At 49.7% G+C, this 20,167-nt stretch overlaps 1 long non-coding RNA gene across 1 annotated transcript; it reads left to right on the forward strand.

Annotated features, from left to right (window-relative positions):
* The first annotated feature begins 14,773 nt into the window (after window positions 1-14,773).
* Window positions 14,774-17,672, forward strand: LOC120601616 (uncharacterized). The gene is made up of 3 exons (XR_005652485.1): window positions 14,774-14,946; window positions 15,655-16,106; window positions 16,845-17,672. It is a non-coding gene; the product is annotated as an uncharacterized LOC120601616 (long non-coding RNA).
* The last annotated feature ends 2,495 nt before the right edge of the window (window positions 17,673-20,167 follow it).

Consider the following 20,167-nt stretch of genomic DNA (forward strand, 5'->3'; position numbering starts at 1 on the left):
CTTTGGGTATTGTCAAGCTATGCTTTAGTGTCTTTTATCAGTCCTGGAAAATTACCAGTCTTCATCTCTTATACATGGCCTCTGCCCATTTTTCTCTCTCCCAGGACTCTAATTAAACGGTCTTTTCTATCCTCTGTCTCTTACTCTCTCTCTTTTCCCATCTTTTTGTCTCTCTGTAATGCATTCTGGGTATTTCTTTTGCCCTAATTCTTCCTTCGGCTGCATTTAATCCATTGTTAAACACATCGAGGTTTTTTAATGCTTTCTTATTTTGAAATATATCACACATGCAGGAAGTACATAAATTGTAGACACATAACGTCGCAGAAGAGTGAAAAATAAACCTGCAGTTTAATGAATGATTGAAAACCAAACATGTACGGGACCACCGCCAACAGGTCAAGAAATAAAGTCTTTGCATTTTAAAGTGCAATCATCCTAATGTTCATTTCCAGAGCTGTTCGGTTCTTCTATCAATTTGCTATGTCACGCTTTATAGTTTTATATTCTGCAGTGATGTTTCATGCATGTCTTTTTATCTTTTAAAACATAGTAAGCATAATTGTTTGATGCTAATTTTAGTATCTGAAACATACTTTGCAGTTATGTTTCTAGTGTTTGTTTTTTTTTTTCTCACAGTGTCTTATTTCATTGTGTGCCTAGTTTTTTTTTTGTTATTGTTGTTTGTTTGTTTGTTTTTTGGTACATTGGTTATAATATGTGAAAGATTAAGCACAGGAATAATTTAAGGCAAGGATGACATTACTTTCTTCCAGACAGGAATTTGGTTTGCGTCGACCGCACGCGTAGATGTATTACCTGTCTAGATCCATCTTCATTCAAGCTTAAGGTTTCCTGGGTCAGTTAAAACCAGCTGTGCTTCCTCAGAAGGGCTGGTCCCCTTCTGATCACCCTCTTCCCCGAGGAGGTAGCCCTGGGGGTCCCAGCTCTCTGTGAGAAGGATCTTTTGATAGACTGTGGGTCCTGGGCTTTTGTTTCTGTCCTGTTCTCCACAGGTTCTTCTGAGCTTGTACCAGCTCCTTAGGCAAAAGAGGCCTCTAAATCAAGAACTGGGGTGGTAGGTCCCAGAAATAGGAGAATAAACCAGACAGGGCAGTTTTAATTCCAACTACAGAAAGCCCTATTTTATGTAAAGTTCATTCCTGTGCATACACATTCTAAAACCCACTGCTAAGAGAAATCCAGCAATGCCGTCCAAGAGCTCTGGTCTCTGACTTGGGTTAGGATTCCTGACTGTGAGACCTTGAGGAAACAATTTAACCATTTATTGCCTCAGTCTACCCATCTGTAAGATAGGGGAAAACCATATTATTTATCTCAGAGCGCAGGTGGGGGCTGGGAGGATGGGGAATTCTCACTAGATGCTACCTACTGGTTTTCCATATACTGCGTTCCACCCTCCAAGTCCCTTCCTGCCCCTCTGCCTTTCCTGGCACTGTGCCCCTTTCCAGAAGGCCCTTTCCTGTCCCCTGACTCATCACATCGCCTCGTCCTGTAAGGCAGGTTCCACATCCTCAGGAGAAGCTTGCGCTGACCGCCGCGGTCCCTGCAGGCCTTGGCTGGCATCACCCTCAGCAATGCAAGGAGCAGCAGGTGGGGCGGAACATCCGGTGGGGCGGAGCATCCTCGTTCATTTGGAGCATTGATTGGGCGCCTCCTGTGTGCAGGGTCCTGTGCCAGGAATGAAACAATGAGTGAGACCTTCAAGACCCGGTTCTCTTGTTCTTGGGGTGTGTCCCAGACTCAACGGCAGAACAGGGGTTCCTATAAAAGCTGCTTTTCTGGCCTCCGGGTGGTTCCTGTCTCCCCTGATACCTGGCCGTCAGTCGGAGGAGGGGGGTGAGACTCGGGGGTGGGGGGTGTATGTGGCAGAGAAGCACGTTTTTCTACTGGGATTTGTAAGGTGATGGTAACATTCCTAAATATTATACAGTGCTTGAAAATACATAAACATGCTTCTCTTTCATTCTCATACCTGATCTCAGTTACAGATCACTTTAGAGACAAGGAGACCTGAGACCAGAGTGGGACGGAGACTGCCCAAGGTCACACAGCTGGTTGGCTTCACTTGACTCAGGCTTCAGAGCCTGAACTCGGCCCCACTGAGCCCCTGGGTGGGCCTGCTCCTCTCCCGGGAATGACTTCCTTCCAAGAGCCAGAGACGTGGTCTGCCCGGTGCCCAGCTCACGACCTGGCGTGCTGGGTAGAAGGGGGATGAGTTCAAGTGCAGGGGGAGCCCAGGAAGAGTCCGCAGCCAGGAAGGGGCAGAGTCAGTTAGGAGGAACCTGTCTGACTAGGGGCACAAGAAGGCAGGACAGTGAGGAATCTAGTTTCGGCCAAGATACATTTGGGGCACCTAAGTAAGGACGTCCAGTGTTCACAGAGGTGGCTGAGATTTAGGGGCAGGTGATGACTGGTTGAGCCCCCTTCCCGAGCCCTGCCTCTAGTAACGTAGGGACTGGGGGCCTGGTCCTTGGGGTCTCGGGAACACACAGACCTCGTTTCTCTCCCAACAGCTTCCCAGGAAAGAAAACACCCAGGGGCTTGTTGAACCTGGGGATTCATTTCGTTCACAGTGTAGCCCAGGTGTCTGATCATGTGGGACTTTCATTAGAAGATTACTTAACCACATGCTCACCCGAGAGGAAGGAGGCTCTGCCCTGGACTCGTGGGCGAGCTCCGAGGCCCACCTGCAGTTTCTACCGCCCCCCCCGCCCCCGCCTGGCAGCACATTTTGGACAAGTCCCTTAGTGTTCCTGGCTGCCTCGGTCTCTCCACCTGTCTGGGGAATCCGCACAGTCATGGCAAGAGGGGAGGCGGGGCAGTAGATGCAAACAGCTCTGATCTCCTGGTTGCAACAGGCGCACAGCGTTGACGGGTCCTGTCCCCACCGCGTGGTGCTTGGAGTAAGAGGATGTGTGAGCTCGTCCTCCTTGGCGTCTAACACCCGGCAGGCTTTCCTCGTTCGCTGTCGTCTCCCCACTAGGATGCAAGCCCCCCAAGGGTGGGCGTTTGTGTCTTTGGTTCATCAGTGCCTAGAATGTGCCTGGTACATGACAGGCACTGCGGGAGTTGAATGAATGAATGAATGAATAAGTGAATGAATGACTTCCTATTTGCCTTAAATCCGGGGCCGTGGACCTTCTTTCTGCTTCTTTCTGTGTCTAACCTGAGGGCCGTGAACAGCTGCCAGTCACCTACATTCCCGTAAAATAGAGCTAATGGCCATAAAGCCTTCAGGGCAGGACTCTTGTGGGATGAAATGTGACAATCCATGTAGGTCCCTGGGCACAGACCTGGACACAGCAAGGGCTCAATGGTGTCTGCCAGAAGTGTTATTTGGGGGTTTACTCCCCAGCCTGATTTTGGTGAGACTTCAGGCTGAGTATGTTGCGACCATGCCTCAGTTTCCCTTCAGCAAGAGGAGAATGTGATGTGGTTCCACTGGGCACTGGGAGGGTCCTCACGGCCCAGGGAAGCCTGAGAATAAATGCTCGGTGTGACGCAGAAGCGGTTTCCTCTTGGGATCTGCAGCCGATGGCAACATTCTTGCCCATTGTAAATGCTTTAAAATAGATTAAATGCTTCCTCTACATTCTCATACCTGGTCTCAGCTACCGAGGACAGGGCGGGGCGGATTATTTTACCAACCCGAGTCCAGAGAAGGACTGTGACTGCCCAAGGTCATGTAGCTCGTTATGGACCAGAAGCCACATTTGTTCCCCCTGCCCCCGCCAAGTGGGGCAGCAGGAAAGGGGGCGCTGGGAGTGTTTGCCTGCCTCTCCAGCTGGTCCACTGTTTTTTTGTTTGGGGTGGACATGGCCTGAAGTTTCGGAAGCATCTCTGGCTGGAAGAAGTAGAGGAGGCAAGAAGTTTGCTTTAGGATTCAGCTGTCACTCCAGACGGAGACTTGGGGGCCATCTCCGCTTCCTCTCTTTTATCCTCCCCCCACATCTAGGTGAGTCATCACCATCTCCCTCCTGGAGGACACCATGCAGCAGCCTGAATGATGATCTTAAATGGACAACAGAGCAGTCATGCCTCTGCTTAAGCTCCCAGTGACCGCCATCCCCGCTCCCTGACCTGCATGATCTGGCCAGACCCTCCTGGCCTCGTCACCCCCAACCCGCTCCCCTGATCACTGCACCCAGCCACGCCAGCCTCGGCGCTACGTGCTGGTGGTTCCACTCCCTGCAATGCTTTTCCATGTGCTCTGCACGGCTGGCTGCTCAGCCTCGATGTCTCAGTTCTAGGGTCACCTTCTCAGGGGCTTCCTCCCCAAACGGCGTCCTTAGAGTAGGTCCCTCCTGTTCCTTTTTTCTTCTATGTTGTCACCCACAGTGTTGACTGTATTCTCTGACCCCCTTTCCTCCCTTCCTTGTCTTTCTTCTTCGACGTTTGCCTCTGCTACTGAGAGAATCTTCCAAGGAGGCAGGGACCTGGGGAATATCTGTCATCGCTGTGCATCCACCCACTTGCACAGGCCAGGCCTTTAGCAACTGCTCGAGGCGTATTTTTTGGATAAAGAAAAACACTCTGCCCGTGAGGTAGTGGTAACCCATGCTTCGTGGGGTTGGGCTGAGTTTTCAGGGGGACTGTATTTGAAAGCCTTAGGCACACAGCTTCCGCCACAGAGTAGGTGCTTAAAGACGATGGCTCATGTCATCCACACTGGACTGGCAGGGCCCAGAGTCCCAAGTCTCTACCCCGCTGGCACAGCTAGGCAGCTGACCTGCTGAATGCTCCAATGAGAGATTTACAAGACAGAAGACTGGGATGAGAGTCTTCTGAGCTCAGCAGACGGTTTTTGTTGCCTAGGAACCCCACCCCCACCCTCAGGGTGAGTGACTTTGTGGGTGAAAAACAAGGAGTGAGTGACCCAGGAAAGAGAAGAGCCTCCACCGAAAACAAATGGGAAGAGGGGCTTGTGGGGTATTGGCTCTGTAGGGCCCAGAGCTGGGGGAGGTGCTGCTTCTCTGTTTGGGCAGAATTAAGATTCACAAAGATTCCCCTGGTTCGCGACTTACAACTGGAGTTTGACGTAAGGAATGTTAACTTCTGCATTTTGGCTCCTAAAGTCAGTCGAAGGATGGGGATAGATAGGATCTAAGGGCAGGTCGTCTAGAGGCTCCTGGGGTCTGGGGTTGGCGATAGAATAACTTTGGCCCCCAGAGGTACCCAGATGGCCCCTCAGCCCCCGAGAGCCACCCAGAGCAGGGTCTTTGTGGGTGTTGGGCCCAGTACAGTGGTCCTGCTGCCAGTGTGGGCTCTGCCTTGCCGTCCTGTCCTGCACCATTGTGGGAGCACTCGTGGATGTTGACCCGGGTCCCCTCCTCCTTGGTTCAAGGTGACTTTTTGAACTTTCCAATTTGGCCGGTGGCTGGGAGAGGGGCGTAGCCCAGTAGATACGAGCGATGACCTAGATTCAGGTCTCGTCTCCCTCTCTTAAAAGCCATGGAACCTTAGCTGATTACTGAACTTCTCTGAGTCACGCTTTTCTACAAAATAGGGACAATAATGATCATTCTTTTCTAATGTGGTGAGCATTTCATGTGGCAGCATCTCTGGGATGCCCAGCATGGGCCCCCTGGGGCCACTGGGCGCCTTCTGAGCCGATAAGGAAGCATTGGGGGGCTTCCTCTCTCAAGCAGGGTCCCATGTGGGTGCAGCATGCACCAGGACTCAGGAGGTCTAGGGCCGCTGGGAGTCACCAAATTAAAGCTAAACATTTAGAAAGGTTATTTCTCTCCTGGGGACCCTGGAAGAGCCACCATCATGCCAGCAGCAGTAGTATAAGTGACAGTAACAGTAACAAAGACAATAATAAAGGCAATGATAACCAGAATTGGTAGAGTATCAAGAATATACTTTATGCCGTCCTGAGCGCCTTGTAAGAATGATCGCGTGTTATCTTTACCGTGGCCATAGGCAGTGCATTTTTGTTATTATTCCTATTTTACAGTCACACTGAGGGAGCTGAAATGACTTGCCCGAGGTCACCAGTACACAGCTGGTACACGTTATGGGGGCGGGGCAGGCTTGAACCCAGAAGTCCAGCTCCCAAGTCTGTGGCCTTAACCTCTCCACCTGGCTGACTTCTTTTTGTCCATCTTCTCCCTCCTCCCTGTGCTGATGTCCACTGTTTCTACTTTCTTTTCCCATGGGCCTTCTGCCTCAGCATGATGGGAGGTGAGGGGGTGCATGGTAAGGGACCTGAGCAATGATGGGGCTGCCAAGAGCTACGATACAGATCTTCTCACACTTGTTCTATCTGGTTGAGGGCTCTCTATGGCTGCTGGGTGATGGAGCCAGGGACTACTAGCAGTGGGGCTTGATATTCCCTGAGGCAACCAACTCATCCAAAACCATCCAGACCCCCTAAGCCCATCTTGAGTTTTGACAGCTCTTCGAACCTTTTCCTTGAAGGCCGCCCTGACCAGGCCACTCCTCTTATCTCCTAGGCTAGAAAGAAAATTGGAGCTTTGGAGACACTCCATCTGCATTAAAATTTTACCCGTGTGCATCTATGAAAAACCCACAGCTAGCATCACACTTAATGGCAAAGGCCTGAAAGCTTTTCCTCTAAGCTCGGGAACAAGACAGGGGTGCTCACTCTCACCGCTCCTGTTCGATGTTAGATTGGAGGTTCTAGCCAGGGCGATTAGGCAGGAAAAAGGAAAACAAGTCATCGAAGAAGGAAAAAGTAAAACTCTATTTGCAGATGACATGATCTTGTATATAGAAAACTATAAGGAATCCACTAAAAATCAGAATAATAAATAAGCAAGGCTGCAAGATACAAAAATCAATTGTATTTCTATACACTAGCAATGAACACTCTGAAAAGGAAATTAAGGAGATAATTCCATTTGCGTTTGCATCCAAAAATAAAAATAAAATACTTAAGAATAAATTTAGCAAACGAAAAGCAAGATTTGTATACTGAAAATGATCAAACATTGCTGAAAGAAATTAAAACACTGAAACAAACGCATAGACATTTCTAATCCACGTTCGTGGATTAAAAGACTTAATGTCGTTAAGATGGCAATACCGAAAGCGATCTATCGATTTAATGCAATCCCCATCAAAATTCCACTGGGCGTTTTTGCAAAATTGACAAGATGATCCTAAAATTTACACAGAAACGTGAGACACTCAGAATAACCAAATAATCTTGAAAAAGAACAAAACTGAAGAACTCATACCTTCTGATTTCCAAACTTACTACACAGCTACGGGAATTAAGACTGTGGCACTAGCATAAGGACAAACTATAGATCAACGAAACAGAATTGGAAATATAGAAATAAATCCATACGTTCGTGTTTACTTGATTTTCGACAAGGATGCCAAGACCACTCAATGGGGGAAAGAATAGTCTCTTCAACAAATGGTGTGGACAGCTGTATTCCACATCAAAAGAATGAAGTTGGATCCCTACCTCACACTGTATACAAAAATTAACTTGAAATGAATCATAGACTTAAATGTAAGAGTGAAGACTGCAAACCTCTTAGAATAAAACGGGAGTAAAGCTTGGTGACCCTGATTAGGCATTTGACACGAAAAGCACAGGGACGAAAGAATAAACAGATAAATATGTGCTTCAAAGGACACCAAGGAACAAAAAGACAATCCACATAACGGGAGAAAAGTTTTGTAAATTATGATTCTGATAAGGGATTTTTGTTCAAAATATATAAACTTATAACTCAATGATAAAAGACAAATAATTTAATTGAAAAAGTAGGCCAAGGGTATGAATAGACATTCTTCCAAAGAAGATGTACAAAGTACAACAAATGTATGTAAAGATGCTGAACACTGTTAGTCATTAGGAAGATGCAAATCAAAACCGCAATGAGATCTCACTTCACCCCCACTTGGATGACTAAGATAAAAAAGATAGACAATAACAAGTGTTGGTGAAGAGGGAGAGAAATTGGAACCCTCGTACGTTGCTGGTGGGATTGTACAATAGTGCGGTTACTTTGGAAAACAGTTTGGTGGTTCCTCATACCTCAGGTAAACATAGATTACAGACGACCCAGCAACTCCAGAACTCGGTATATACACCCAAGAGAACTGAAAACATATGTTCACACTAACACTTGCACACGAATGTTCATGGCAGCATTATTCATAAGAGCCACAAAGTGGAAACAGTCCCAGTGTCTATCCACTGATGAGTGGAGAAACAAAATGTGGTACATCCACACAACGGAATATGATTTCCCAACCCAAAAGAACCAAGTACTGGTACATATTATAACGTGGATGAACCTTGAATATATTATGCTAAGTAAAAGCAGCTAGTCACCAAAAAAAAAAAAAAAACAAAAAAAAAACCCACACACACATATTTTATGATTCCATTTCTATGCAATACCCAGAATAGACCAATCCATAGAGGAAGAAAGTAAATTGGTGGTTGCCGGGGGCTGGGGTGATGGCAGAGTGGGGATGACTGCTGATGGATGTGGGGCTTCTTTTCGGAGTGATGAAAATCTTCTGAAGTTGGATAGTAGCAACGGTTGTACGAATATACTAAAAGCTGTTGAACTGCACACTTTAAAAGGGTGAATTTTATGTTATGTGAATTCTATCTCAAGAAAACAATTCCTTAAAAGGGAAAGGGCTCGATTTCTAGTTTACAGGAAATAGAGGGCTAGAGAAACAAGTTAAATAAAACCATGAGGAAGCACAGAGACAAGTCCAGGATGTGGACATTCAACGGTGCCGCGGACTCGGGTTCTTCAACAAGTCAGTGGCATGAAAATAAATTTTTTAAAAAAGTAATGGGACGTAACAACAGAACACCACGTGTAGACCTCCCATGGATCCTAATTCACTTGGAAACGCTATTGATAAGAACATCAGGAAAACTAGATTCTTCACTGGGCATTTAGGTAACGCCATAGGATGACTGTTAATTTTGCTAGGTGTGATGATGGTATTACGGTATTATGAGAAAACGTCTGTATATTTAGAGGAACGATGAAGTATATTGGGAGACGAAATGACACAGCAACAGAAACAAAATAATCGAAAGGGATAGATAAAACAGAGATGGCAAAACCTCAGCGATTATTGGTTTGAACGATGGCATATGGGAATTTATATACTCTTTCCTTTTGTGTATTTTTGAAAATGTTCCTAATTAAACCCTTTTTCATGTTTAAAAAAAAAAAAAATCCTGCCTGTGTGGCCCCAGGCAAGCCACTTCTCTGGGTTTGCACGTCTATAAAATGGGGGTGGCGTCTGTCCCATTTTGCAGATGAGGAGACTGAGCCTCGGAGAGGTGACTTGGATGCCCACGTCCTTTGGCCAGCACTGGAGGAGTCGGTACGAGACTCCCAGCCTAGCCTGCTCTAAACCCTGGCTCTCGCCTCCTTGCTTCCCTGTGGTGGCTGTCCTCAGCAGTTGTCACCTCTGGAGAGTGTGTGTGTGCGCGCACGCGTGCCCGTGTGTGGCCTCAGGGCCTCTCCGAGGCCAGCCGGAGACCCTACCCGAGGTGGAGTCTGTTTTCTTTCTCAAGAGGGCAGAGTGGACACTGGAATGTCCTTCGAGCCGGCTGTAGCTCTCACACAGGCCCCTCAGTCCACCCTGCTCTAGGTCACCCTCTGCCCGACTCCAAATGTCTAGGAGCCAGGCTTGGGGGCCCAGGCAGCTGGACAATGGGCCCTTTGGAGGCTGGGCCAGGGCCTGAGCCTTGGCTGTGGGCTGTGGCTGAGGCCACCACAGAAGGCTGCTTGTGGCCGGCCTGACTGAAGCCAGAAATAGGTCCTGCTGGGCACTGAGCTCCTGCAGGCCCCACCCTGGTTCGGCCTGGGAACGTGGGTATTTACGGAGCCAAGGGGAGGAGGCCTTCGTCAGGAGAGCAGGTCTATTTTGGGGCCTTTGGGAGGCAGGGAAGAAAATGACCCCTTGGCTTCCGCCGTCAGCCCATGTCTTTAGTACAGAGGCGGAAGCACAGGCCCCTGAGTCCCCCTGGGTTCGCGTCCCAGCTCTGCCCCGGCTAGCCATGTGCCCCGCATGCCATGTGGTGGGTCATGTCCCTCTCTGAGCTTCACTTTGCTCATCTGTATGGTGGCGATGATGAATGGTGACAAGTCCTTCACGGGGGTGTGAGGATTCCGGATGACGTGTGCGTGCCGCCTGGGACGATCTGTGCTCATAAAGTGCCTGTCACTAAAGTTTTCCCATCGCTTCCCCCTCCACCCCTGCCACTGCCTGGGGGGTGTTTCCTGCCCCTGGGGCCTTTCCTGGCCCAAAGGTGGGCTCTGCAAGGCCTGGTTTGGGTTCTGCATTTAGTCGTTGGTGGGGATCAGGGCACTGGAGACCTGGCCAGGGCTTGCAAGCCGTCTGTGCTGGGCAGCCCCCTGCTCCCCCTCCCTGGTGATCCTGCAGCCTCCCCAGGCTCCACTCTGGCCTGCAGCCTCTCGGTCCTCCCATCAGGCACTGGGCCCTGCTAGAGCCGGCGTCGCGCTCAGAGCTGACAGGGGGAGGGAATCTCAGCCGTTTTTCCGGAGGACTGACGCATCTACCTCTCTTTGCCCAGAGCTGCTGACTAAGAAGCTCTGTGAGTTTAGGCCCACGGCTCATAGGCAGATGGAGACCCAGGTTCAAATCCAGAGTCATATGGGCAGCAGGGGGCCCTTAGAGAGAGAGAGATGGGAGTCATATGGATCTAGCTCTTCTGGAAGCCAGGACTAAGTCTCCCCCCTCCCACCTCCTGTATGTCCTCGAAGCTATTTTTATGTGTTGCTGGAAACCAGAATTACGGCTAGAGCCAAAAGCACTGGGAGGTTTCCCATGAGACACGGGTCTTGCCCAGGGGAGCGGGGGCCATTCCCAGCAGACTGGTGGAGGCTGTCCAGATGCTTCTCTGTGTGAGAGGAAGAGCCTGCCCCCATCCCCTGTGAGCCTAGGGGTCATCGTTGTAAGGTTTCTGGCTGACTGGCACAAAGGTGAAGAACGAGGACTTAGAGAGGCTGTGGTGAGAGTGTAATTGTCTTAGGGTCCTTTAGGCCTGCATGAAAATCCAGAATGCTCATGCAGTTCTGTAATCCATCCACCCACCATCCACCCCACCACCCTTCTGTCCATCCATCCAACCACCCACATCCATAATATCCATCAAACCCATGCCCATTATCCATCCATCATCCATCCACCCACCCATCCTATCCACCCCCACCCATCTATCCACCCATCCATCCTACCTTCTGTCCGTAAATTATCACTTATCCATCTATCCATCTGCCCATCCATCCACCCATCCATCCATCCGGCTGGCCACTCGTCACTGACCTCTTCACTCATTACATAGTTAACCAGGATGTCCTAGGTGCTGGTGGAGGGGCACCCACAAAACACACAGAGCCTTGTTCCCAAGGAGCTCACAGATCTGACCACCTTACTATCCAACTCAAACCCTCCCCTGATTCCCCATTGTCCACTGGAGGTGGTGCAATATTTATACTATGACAGGGACAAGTTACGGAACTTTCCCCACCCACCTAAGCCTCCTAGAAGAGAATCTTGACCTCACCTGTTCAGCCCTTCCTTCTGCCCTCTGCAGGGAGCTCTGTCTTTCCCAATCTGCTTCCAGGGAGGGGCGGGGATGTAGAGCAGGGAGAAGGGGCCAGGTCGTGCACTTGCTGGGTTGTTCTGGGCTGTTCTTATTGGGGGTTCTGTGAAGTGGGGAGGATAGAGGAGGAACAAAGAAATTGAGTCCCTGAGGCTGAGTTGAGTTGTACAATAAAGAATTGAGAGAGGACGGGGCAGCCACATGCGGGGGAGGCAAGTGAGGGTTTCGGGAACAGACATGATATAGGAACCCCAGAGGGAGAGGTGAGGGCATTGAAAAGTGTTGCTGAGAGGTAGAAATTGGGCTCTCCTTAATGTTCTTTGCAAGAAAAAAATAAATAATTTGTGGTGGGCGTCTCGAGCTTTTTTTAATGAGACTCTGAAGAGATGAGGCCACATGGGCTCCGGGAGTCACTCAAGTTGCACGTATATGGTTTATAATTCCTTCTGTAATCTGTGTTCTGCCTAACATTTTAGCTTTATTGCTCATCTCTTCGCCTTTTTCCTTCCCAGCTCCTCATCTAAATCCCACCTTCCCGAGCCCGATTTTGTCCTTTGTCCCCATCCCCCATCCTTGCTGTGACTTCCACCGGAACCCACCTCTGCCCCCCACATCTCGGCTGTTTCCAAGTATTTGGTGTCCTAGGCTCCTTGTTTCCCGACCTTGGTCACCGGCTTGACACGCACAGACTATTTCTCTCTTGTTTCCTACACGGGAATGATTTTAGTGTAGTCTGAGAGAGAAGAATATAAAGTTAGTGCCCGGCGAGTTTTACCAGACTGTTTACACTTAGCAAAACACAGACAAATGACCAGAATGTCCAGGGACATAATGCTGCTGGCCACTTTGTTTTTTGGGTTCACGATAAACCACAAATTGATTCATTAAAAATATTTGTTGCCCATCTACTATGTCCCAGATTTTCTATTGGGTGCTAATGATATAAATATATTTAATGAAGCCCAAGTCCACAATCCAAACCTAACCCAACACCAACCCTAAGCCCATCCCTAACCCCAGAGCCAACCTTAATCCTGAGACTAACACTAACTCTAACCTAACCTCAACCCTATCTTAGCCCAAACCCAATTCCGACTCTACTTCTAACCCAAACCCGACCCTAACTGAAAACTCAACCCTAATCTCAAACCCAACCCTAACCAAAACTCAACATCTAACCCCAAACTCAACGCCAAACTCAAATCCAACTCCAACCCAACCCTAATTCTAACTTTTGTGCCACAATTTTTCAATAAGTGTGTGTGTCTTTTCTGTCACAGTCGGTGGAGCACACCGAGTATTAACGAAACACATCTGATTCTGGATAATCCAGTGCCTTCAGACTGGAAAAGGTAGAAGGCAGGTGAAACCAGACTGAATATGAGCCAAATCGAGGGGATAACGTGGAAAAATGGGGTGTATGTTTTAATGTAAATTCCCATGAGCCTGTTTTGTAGCCATTTTTTAAACATCGAGATCCTGGGTGTCACCCTGTCTGACTCAGCCAGCATCTCCTCGCCTCGCTGGCCTCTGGGCCACACGGCCCCTCTCCTTGCATGAGTGCCCCGAGCCTCAAGGCACCCACTCGCCGTTCCCCTTGCCTGGAATATTGCTCCTCCCCTCCTCACTGGACTGACACCTGCTCCATCCTCGGCCCCCTCTGACATGTCACTTCCTCAAGGAGGCCTGCCCTGCCTGCTCTCTCCTCCAGACTCATTTTTTATTTCCTTCACGCTCTGGCTCCTGTGTTTCCCTTTTAGAGCGTTCACGGATGTTTGTGGGCACTTGTTTGTTTGCATGTTTATTTCTTGAACGTCTGTCTCCCCAGCCAGATGGTGACCTCTTTCAGGGCAGGGGCTGTGTTTTATTCACTGCGGTAGCCACAGTACCTAGCACAGCGCCTGGCACATAGCAGACCCACAGAAAACTATGCGAAACGAACAATGAATGAACGAATGCATTTTCCACTTGCTCATAAACATGAAAGAAATGTCCTAGTTAATTGAAGCTCCTGGCTAGGGGATGTATGTCCCAGGCCCCGCATTGAGCCCTGGGGAAGTCAGGAGAGAGGCTCCGGGTCTGTTCCCGTGCAGTCTGCCATCTGTTTCTGCTTCCATTGACCTCTTCCAGGCTTACTTGGAACAAACGGTTTTTTCGAGAATCCATTTCCTCATTTCAGATTCTCCACCACGCTGAGTGGGAGGCCAGCAGGTATCGGCCTCACTGTTTTACAAGATACTTTTGCCCAGAGAGGTAAAAACACGTGCATTGGTCACTCGCCTGGTTGGCAGCAGTGCCCAAACCTTGCTTCCTGGCCCCCAGCTCTTGGCGCTGAACCTTCCTTTCTTTCTGCCCCTGCTCCTGGAGGTGGTCAGTGCTATGGTCAGCGCTGTGTCCGCCTCCAGGAACTCGACAGCCTGCGGTGATGCTGCCATGGGGAGCTTGTCAGCCTCCAGGCCCATCTTCCCGTTTTGTTGACAGGCACTGCGGGGGCCGTCATTAAAACCAGCCAAGCAAACGAGTCAGAGGTCAGCACCCTGGGAGCCCCCAACTGAGAGGGTGGACTCTTCACACCCTTACGGGGTCCTCCTTTCGGAAAGGTCAGGGAAAAGACCTTAGTCATAGAGTCACTGCTGTTGACAGCACCTTCTATTGTCAGGCTCGTGCAAATTGCTGATTATCTCGCTGGAGCTTTACAATTACTCCATTTATCAGATGAAGAAACTGAGGCACAGAAAGGTTTAGTTACTTGTACAGGGCACACAGCTAAGTGTTTCTGGTAGGATCTGAACCCCGATCTGCTGGACTCTAGAATCTTATCCTTATAACCGAAGGCAAGGAAAATCCCATTCATGCCAAGGAAGCGCCGTCAAGATGCTCCCCAAACTGCGCCGTACAGATAACGGCCAGAGCGTCCTGGCCTGGCAGACTGCCCAGGGCCCGGCCACTGAGACCTGGCCCCGCCCTCGTTTTTTTTGACGCCTCAGCCCCGCCCCGCCCTCCTGCTCCGACTGCGCTCGGTTCCGCCCCCGCGGGCAGCGCGGGCCTCCCATTGGCCGCCGTTTCCATGGTTACGCAGCCTCCCCCCCCACACCCGCAGCTGCCTGCTTCCCGACACGTGTCCCCCGGAGCCGCCGGAATTTGACAGGAGACCATGTGCGCCGCAGCGCGGGAGCCGGACAAAGGGCCGGGGGAGGCGGGGGACGAAGCCGGCGGAGAGGCCAGCGCGGCCTGGGCGGAGGAGAGCCCCGCGCCCCTCCTGCGAGCAGGAGCCCCCCACGCCCGCCTTTTGTATTTTGAAGGAAAGCATTGCTGTGGAGGTGGCAGAGGTTTGCAGCCAGTCCCACCTTCTTTCCCTCCTCCAGGGAAACCCGGTGTGCGGACATCTTTTCCCACCTGAGCGCCCAGAGTTCTTAGTTATACCCTGGGCTTCTAACCCCGCCTTGACCTCTGTCCTCCAGGTTTAAATTCTCTTTCTCTGGCTCGTGGGTCAGGAAGCGAAAGCTTATCAAGTGTGGTTGTTCTGATACTTAAAAAATGAGACCCAAGGAATTGTGGGGGATCTCGCCACCCATCTATCCTACAACAGCTACTGCACCCCCAGATGTGATGAAGGGCGGCGTGTGATGATGGGCGGGCCGTCCCCTCCTTCACTGAGATCCCTGGGCTCTGTGCCCCATGACGGCCTGGTCTGGGCTGCTCAGGTCAGGTCAAGTCAGTAGGAAGATTCCTCCTGTCCCACGCGTTCGTCCTCCTGTGGCCTCTCACGATTGGTGGCATTGCCATCTTTCCAATCCCCAAGCCAGACGCCCTTAATGCTCCCTTCTCCCATCCCCCATTCTCACCTGTCAGTTTCCTGTTATCGCTGTAACGAATCACCCCAAACTTAGCGGCTTAAAACAACCCGGATTTACCCTTTTACAGGTCTGGAGATCAGAAGTCCGACACAGGTCTCCCTGGGCTACGTTCAAGGCATGAGGAGCCTCGCATCTCTTCTGGAGGCCCTGGGGAGATAGCAGTTCCCTTGTCTTTTGCAGGTGTTGAGGCCGTACACACACCTTGGCTGGTGACTTCCTTTCATCTTCAAGGCCAGGAGTGGCCAGTCGAGTTCTTCTCCACTATGACATCGACTCTTCCTCCCTCTTCCACATCTAAGAGCCCTTATGATGATACTGGCCCACCCAGATGAGCCAGAATAGTCTCCCCGGCTCAGAGTCAGCTGATCAGCAACGGTAATTCCATCTGCAACCTTAATTCTCTCCTGCCATGTAAGATAATACTCACGTGTTTGGGGATTAGGGCGTGGGCGTCTTTGGGGATGTTATTTTGCCGACCGCACCAATCCTGACAGTTGTACCTCCAACTCTCTCCGTAGGCCACCCCTCTCTCCCCCCTGTCTGGCTGTCCACGTGTCTCCCATGGTGCCCATGGTCGCCATCTGTCCAATTGTCCTCATCTCTCTCACCCCATACTATCCACAGCCCTCAGGGTGAGTGCTCCAAAAAACACCTGTTGCCACTCCCATGGCCCTGGTCACCTGCAGGTGACCAAACCATGTACTTGGGCACACAGGCCCTTGGCCTGCCCCGCTGGCTCCTCTAGGCTCATCCCTGCCCTCTCTCCACCTCATACTCTCTGCCCCTAGAATACCACCTCACTCCTGGGTCTCTTTATTCCCCAGGGCATTGGACACCTCCTGGCCTTTACCTGTGTGGTTCCAGCTCTTGGACTGTCCTGCCCACTTTTATTTATCTTCCGTAGGAAGCCTTCCCTGACCCCTCCGTCGAATTAAGGCTTCTTTCCTGGTCCTTCCCCAGAACCTAAATCTGCCCATCACTGACAGCCTTGGTTCAAAGATACCCCAACCCCTGTCTATCTCCTCGTGTGCTTCAGAGCTTCCAGGCCGGCCCTGCATCTCGCTTGCCTCCTTGATGACACTGCCCAGCGTGGCATCACTCAGTGGCTTGGTCTGGGGTTGGTGAGGAGACCAGCGGGGTTATTCTGGGATGCAAAGGATAAAGTTGGATGGAAAAGCCTTTTTATTCATGGTGCACAAGGACCTTTGCTCAGCTTCTGACTGCTGGGGTAGAATAATAATACAGCAACAACAACCGTGGTGGCCAGCCAGGCTTCTATCTGCTGAGCGCTTGGCATGCGTGTTGTCCGCTAATTCTGTCAACGACAGCCTTAGGAGATACCAATCATTATCTGCATCCCCGTTTTATAGACAAGAACCCTGAGGCTTTTGAAGATAACCATGGTGGGCTTTCCGAAGAGATCCTGGGCGAGCAAGGTGTCGTGGTGGTTCTGGCCCCTGCTTGGAGGGGTGGTGGTTGTTGGTTCAACAGAGAAGTGACCCTTCCTCCGTCCGGGGGCTATGGCTGGCCATGCCTCGGGTGGGGTTGGCCTGGCCCCCAGCGGCTTCCTGGCTGCCCTTCCCTGTAGCCTCTTTTTCTCTCTCATTTCCTGTTTCCTTTTCCTCATTGCTCTGCCAGACTATTGTCACCTTCTCCCTTCCTCACCTGCCCAGTCAGGATGTGCAGGCAGGAAGTTCATTTTCAAAAGTAAGGGAAGGAGAGTGGGGAGGTAATGTGTAGTGGGTAGAGTTTTAGTTGGGCGGAAGCGGTAGATGAGAAGGGATTGCGTTTGGGATCTATTTTGAAAGTGGAGCTGCCAGCGTTGGCTGATGCTTTGGATGTGGGGGACGGGGGGTGGTTTGAGAAAAGGCAGAGTCAAGAATGACTAGAGTTTTGGGCTGCAGTCACTTGCTGGATGAAGAGCCGTTGACTGAGATGAGAAAGCAAGTTTTGGAGAAGAAAAGTTCTATCTTAGACGCGCTACATTGGTGTTGCCAGTTAGACAACCAGGTAGCCATTGGCGAGATGAGTCTAGCTAGGTTCAGTGGGGAAGGCTGGTTAGAGAGGTGAATGTGGGACCCCCGACTGTAGAGGGGTACTGACAGGCACCAGACAGGACGAGACCACCTAGCAAGTGAGAGAGAAGAGGAGGGGCCTGAGAGCTTCCTGGGCTGCAGGAACAAAGAACATTTCTTTGTGGTTTCAGTCGCTGGTCAACTGCAGTCTGAACATAAGAAATGGAAAATTCCAGAAATAAACAATTCATAAGTTTTAAATTTCGAGCCATTCTGAGTAGCACGATGAAATCTCACACCGTCCTGCTCTGTCCTGCCTGAGACGTGGATCATCCCTTTGTCCAGTGTTCCCACCCGTTAGGCACTTGGTAGCTGTCTTGGTTATCAGATCAGCTGTCCACCATATTGCAGTATTTGTGTTCAAGTCACCCTTATTTTACTTAATAAAGGCCCCAAAGTGCAAGCGTAGTGATGCTGGCAATTCGGATATGCCAAGGAGAAATCAAGTGCTTCCTTTACCTGTAAAGGTATGTACGTATAGGAAAAACAACACAGTATTTATGGGGTTCAGCACTATCTGTGGTTTCAGGCATCCACTGGGGGTCTTGGAATGTAGCCCCTGCAGGTCAGAGGGCACTCCCGTATGTCACGTAGAGTTGTTGGGAGAATTATATGAGAAAATGTGTGGCGATGTCATCCGCGCGGTGCCTGGCAGGAAGTCCACAGCAAGGGCATTCACGCGTCCCTTCCTGGTCCATTCCCATGCCCCTCTCGTAGCTTACTATTCTGTGATTTTTCCTCCTCCTCCCTTCCTAGACCATCAATACCAGCTCCCCTGACTCGCTCACCTAATGACCCTGCTTCCTATTTCAGAGGGACAGAAACAATACACAGATTCTCCAGGGACTGCCGCCACTCCCCTCCGGCACCTGGCCCGCTCCTTCTGCCCCCTCTTGCTTCAGAGATGCCCAGCCTTGCCTTGGGCACCAGATCCCATCTCCTGCCCTTAGGGACCATCCCACCAGCCGCCTTCCTGCCCCAGCCACCCCACCCGCTCTCTGTCCCACATCATCAGATATCCCCTCCCTGCTGGATAATTCTCATCCAAATACAAACACGTCATCACTGCTTTTGTCTTTACAAAGCCTCCGACTGCACGTCTCGCCATTTCTCTGTTCCCTTTATGACAAAATTTGATGAAGAGTTATCTGCCGGCTGCATCTGCTTCTTCTCATCCCAGTCTCCCAGAACTTACTCCAAACAGGCTTCGTTTCTTCTGTTCCATTGACATCGCTCCTGTCGAGGGCACCAGTGACCTCCCCCGAGCTAACCCAACGGTCCGTCTCCACCCTCCTCTTCCTGGACCCACAGCAGTGCAGGAACCAACCATCCTCTCTCTTTGGTACCAAGGGCACATCCCCCTTGACTCCCTCCCACCCCCGGTCACCCTTCAACTGTGTCGGTTCCTCCTTATGTCTATGGCCTGTTAACTTTGGAGTGACCAAAACTCCGTCCTCCGGCCCCGGTAATGGGTTGAATTGTGCCCTCCCCACCCCAACTCCCCCAAAAAATATATGCTGAGGAATATTATTCAGCTTTTAAAAGGAAAGAAATTCTGACATACGCTGCAACACAGATGAACCTTGAGGACCTTATGCTGGGTGAAATAAACCAGTCACAAAAAGGTATGTACCATATGATCCACTTATTTGAGAATCCTAGAGAAGTCACACTCATAGAGACAGACAGTAGAATGCTGGTTGCCAAGGGCTGAGGGGAGGGGGCAATGAGGAGTTAGTGTTTAACTTGTACAGAGTTTCAGTTTTGCAAAATTAAGAGTTTTGTGGATGGATGGTGATGATGGTTACACAACAATGTGACTATACTTAATGCCCTAGAACTGAACACTTAAAAATGATTAAGGTGATAAATTTTATGTCTTGCGTAGTTTCCCACAATATAAAAAAAAAGATAATGTAAAAAAAATTTTGGAAGTGTTTTTTGTTTACTTCGTGTGGTATAAAGGCTACTTAAAGATGATAATTTGAGCAATCGATATTTTCGAAGTATAATTAACATACATTGTCTTAGTTTCAGGTGTACAATATAATGATTTGATATTAGTATATATCATGAAATGATCACCACAGTATGTCTAGTTCACATCTGTTACCACACACAGTTACAGAATTTTGTTTTCTCGTGATGAGAACTTTTAAGATCTACTCTCTTAACATTGAAATATGCAATACAGTATTATTATCTGTAGTATTATATTCATAAATAAAATTTTAAAGATATATTGCAGTCCTAACCCCCAATGCCTTAGATGTGACATTATTTGCAAATAGGGTGGTTGCAGATGTGATCGGTTAAGATGAGGTCACACATTAGTACGGTGGGTCTTTATCCAATACGACTGGTGTCCTCAGAAGAAGAAGGCAGAGACATAGGGAGAACACCAAGTGACGAGAGAGAGATGTGGCCATAAGCCAAGGTTTGCCGGCCACCACCGGAAGCCAGAAAGAAGCAAAAAAGGATTCTATCAGAGACTCAGAAGAAGCATGGACCTGCCCATTGACACCTTGACTTCAGAATTCTAGTCTCTTGAACTGTGAGAGAATAAATTTCTATTGTTTTAAAAAATATACTGTACCAGCTTTGCGGTACGGTATATT

The sequence above is a fragment of the Pteropus medius genome, unplaced genomic scaffold (genome assembly GCF_902729225.1).
Source record: "Pteropus medius unplaced genomic scaffold, Ma_sr-lr_union100, whole genome shotgun sequence".
Lineage (NCBI taxonomy): Eukaryota > Metazoa > Chordata > Mammalia > Chiroptera > Pteropodidae > Pteropus > Pteropus medius.